The sequence below is a fragment of the Benincasa hispida genome, chromosome 4, assembly GCF_027475165.1.
Source record: "Benincasa hispida cultivar pf3 chromosome 4, pf3_genome.v1.1, whole genome shotgun sequence".
NCBI lineage: Eukaryota > Viridiplantae > Streptophyta > Magnoliopsida > Cucurbitales > Cucurbitaceae > Benincasa > Benincasa hispida.
Window position 1 is genome coordinate 5,373,541 of NC_143481.1, and position 3,669 is coordinate 5,377,209.

General features: G+C 42.4%; 1 non-coding gene across 1 annotated transcript; it reads left to right on the plus strand.

The window, feature by feature from the left end:
* The first annotated feature begins 2,595 nt into the window (after positions 1-2,595).
* Positions 2,596-2,699, plus strand: LOC120068635 (small nucleolar RNA R71). Its single transcript, XR_005479272.2, has one exon. It is a non-coding gene; the product is annotated as a small nucleolar RNA R71 (small nucleolar RNA).
* The last annotated feature ends 970 nt before the right edge of the window (positions 2,700-3,669 follow it).

Here is a 3,669-nt window from a genome sequence, read left to right on the forward strand (position 1 = left end):
GTTTCCTCGCATCGAGCAAGGACGGCCTCCAAGTTATCTAAGCATAATTGGAATGAATCTCCAAAGACTGAAAAATCGTCCATGAAGACTTCAACGGTCTTTTTCAAGAAGTCAGAGAGAATTGCCATCATACACCTTTGGAATGTTCCAGGTGCGTTGTATAGCCCAAAGGGCATGCGCCTGAACGCGAACGTTCCAAAGGGATAAGTGAATGTTGTCTTTTCCTAATCTTCTGGGTCAATTAAAATTTGGTTATAACCAAAGTATCCATCAAAGAAATAATAAAATTCTTTTCCAGCCAGTCTGTCAAGCATTTGGTCAATGAAGGGAAGAGGGAAGTGGTCCTTCTTGGTTGCCACGTTGAGTTTCTTATAGTCCATGCAGATGTACCAGCCCGTGACAGTCCTTGAAGGGATGAGGTCATTATTGCTATTGACTATCATTGTTGTTCCCCTTTCTTGGGAACGCATTGGACTGGGCTTACCTAGCTGCTGTCGGATATAGGATAGATTACTCTTGTGTCCAACCATTTTAAGATTTCTTTCTTGACCACTTCCTTCATTATGGGGTTCAGCCTTTGTTGAGGCTCAATCGATCCCGTCTTCCCCTCTTTCAGCCTGATTTTATGCATGCAATAAGATGAGCTGATGCCACGAATATCAGCCAGCGTCCAACCTATTGCACGCATGTGCTTTTGCAGCATCTGCAAAAGAGAATATTTGTTAGGCTCAGTAAGATTCGCGAAAATAATTACAGGTAAAGTTTTATTTGTTCCAAGGAAAGCGTATTTAAGGTGATTAGGTAACGGTTTCAGCTCAAGTTATGGTGGTTTCTCTAGTGATGGATGTGTTGGTTTCGTCCAGTGCTCACTCAGACTCGGCTCAGGTTCTTTCATGTTTTCTTCCAATGCGAGGACCTCACAAACTTGGGTCACTTCTTCTTCAGGCAACTCTATTATGTTCAGTGGACATTCTTTACTATCCGGGAACTTTAATGCGTTTAACATATTAAACTTCACTTCCTAATTGTCTACGCGCATAGTTAATTCTCCCTTATGCACGTCTATTAATACTTTCCCAGTGGCTAGAAAGGGGCGTCCAATAATAATTGGTACATCCCTGTCTGTTTCATAGTCTAAGATGATGAAATCTGCTGGGAATATGAAGTTGTCAACTTTTACTAGAACGTCTTCAATCTTTCCTTTAGGATATTTGATCGTCCTATCAGCGAGTTGAAGAGTAATAGAAGTGGGTTGTGCTTCACCAATTCCCAATTTCTTGAAGATTGAGAGTGGCATGAGGTTAATGCTTACTCCCAAATCACACAACGCATGTCCCACATCCAACCCTCCAATTGAGCACGAGACTGTGAAGCTTCCCGGGTTCTTCTGTTTCTTGGGTAGTTTGTTGCTTACTAACGCATTGCACTCCTGCATTAGCGTAATTACTTTCGTCTCGCTGACTATTCTTTTCTTTGTCAAAATATCCTTAAAAAATTTGACATATTTTGGCATTTGTTCCAAGGCTTCTACAAGTGGAATATTGATGTGCAATTGCCTCAGGAGTTCAAGAAAACGCTCAAATTGTTGTTCATCATTCTTCATTAAGTGTCTAGGGAATGGTGCATTTAGTGGCACCGCAGGTTTTCCCACGTTAGACGTACTTGACTCTGAATGGCTTGTGGATTCAGGCGTTCTTTCTTCTTGATCTCCTAATGCCATTGAACGTGTGATGAGTTCTTTTGAAGGATTGTTGTTTCTTGGGTTCATGTTTCTTTTTTCAAGAGCTTTGCCACTTCGCAATGTCACCGCATGACATTGCTCCTTTCCATTGTTATTCCCCGGGGTTTCAGTGTTGCTAGGCAAGACTCTAGGCTGCCGATTCTTCAATTCACTTGCAATCTGCCCCACCTGTTTCTCCAGGTTTCTGATAAACGACGCCTGGCTTTCTAGCAATGCGTCATTCTAGGCTATATACTCCTTCAAGCGGAGATGCTGAGCTCGACGCCTGACCTTCTCTATTAAAGGATTGTTGGTGTGGCTGATGCGTTGGCTAGAATGCAGGCAGCGGTCCTTGCCTTTGCTGCTAGTTCACCTCTAGGTGGTGTGGCTCCTGTTGATTTCCTGTCCAAGAAAAATTTGGATGGTTCCTCCATCCGGAATTATATGTGTTTGAAAATGGGTTGTTTTTAATGAAGCAGAATGATTGCAGATTTTGTGGGCAATCAGAGTAAGAATGAGGATCTCCACAACCCACACAGCTAACCATGGGCTGCACGAATGTGTCTACCTGATTTACCTTCTGCTGATTTGATGTGTTCCCTAATGACATGTTCTGTAAAAGGTTGGTCATAGCAACCACTTGTGCAGAAAGTGTGACTATTGCGTTGGAATCGATAGAATTCACATTCTGAGATCGCCTCTTCCTGTCGGCTCTTGCGTCATAAGTATCATCCATCCATTCCATGTTGTGCTTAGCAATGCGGTCTAATATTTCCTTAGCTTCAGCATAGGATTTATCCATGATACCACCAACTGCAATCTGGGATGCTCTATTCAATACACCATAAAAGGTCACCATCTGGATAGTTAATGGTAATCCATGGTTGGGGCAATTTTTGACTAATCCTTTTAAACGCTCCCATGCGGCGCTCAAAATTTTAGCTTCTTCTTGCTCGAAGTTCATGATCTCTCTACGCCTCCTTGCATTGGTGGTGGGTGGGAAGTATTTTTGCATGAATTTCTCCACCAACTTCTCCCAGGTTGTGATCTCACCAGGCTCTAGAGAACTTACCCATTACTTTGTGCCATCACGCAAAGAATATGGGAACAAACATAGCCTGATCGCTTCTGGAGTGATTCCAGGAATCACAAATGAGTTGCACGTTTCCAGGAAACGTTTCATGTGGGCATAAGGATCTTCTCCATGACCACCCCCAAATTGTTCAGTTGTTTGGAGCATTTGTAGCATCACAGATTTCATCTCGAATCTTGTCCCATCTGGCGTTGGATATGTGATCCCAGGTGAGAAATCATATAATACAGAAGACGCATACTCCCTCATGGGACGCGTACTACTGTTCGCCATTAGAATCGGATTTTGCGCATCGTGGGCTAGTTGTTGAGCTAAGTTTTGATTTGCCTGTTCGTCCGCCATTTGTTGTTTCCTGGTTTATTGTCTGAGAAGTTGTTGCCTAAACCTACAACGACGATTAGATCGATTTCTTCGTCGGAATGTCATTTCAACCTTAGGGTCGTATACAAGTTCAAGAGTGCTCTCCCTGCTTATAAACGTTTATAAGCTTAGGCTTAGCTCATAATACTCCCTCAGCTGAAGTGTTCCTACAAAAGATACAAGCAAAATTTATGGTTAGTTTTGTTGCTGAATCCCTGGCAACGGCGCCAAAAACTTGTTCGTTGCTTTTGTGATTCGAGCTAGGAGTGTATTGTATAAAATAATTTGGAAAAATAAGTATGAATGATGCGTTGATGCGTAAGAGATGTGCAATAGAACGCATGACACTCCTCTATTGATGTTCAAATTTTCCTAAATCGGATCCAAGTATAAATTCAATTTAGGTTCCTGGTAAGTCCAGGGTCGAACTCAGGGATTCAGATTAAGCTAACGCAGACCTTTCATTATAGCTGTTGTAGGGATATCCTAAATGTAC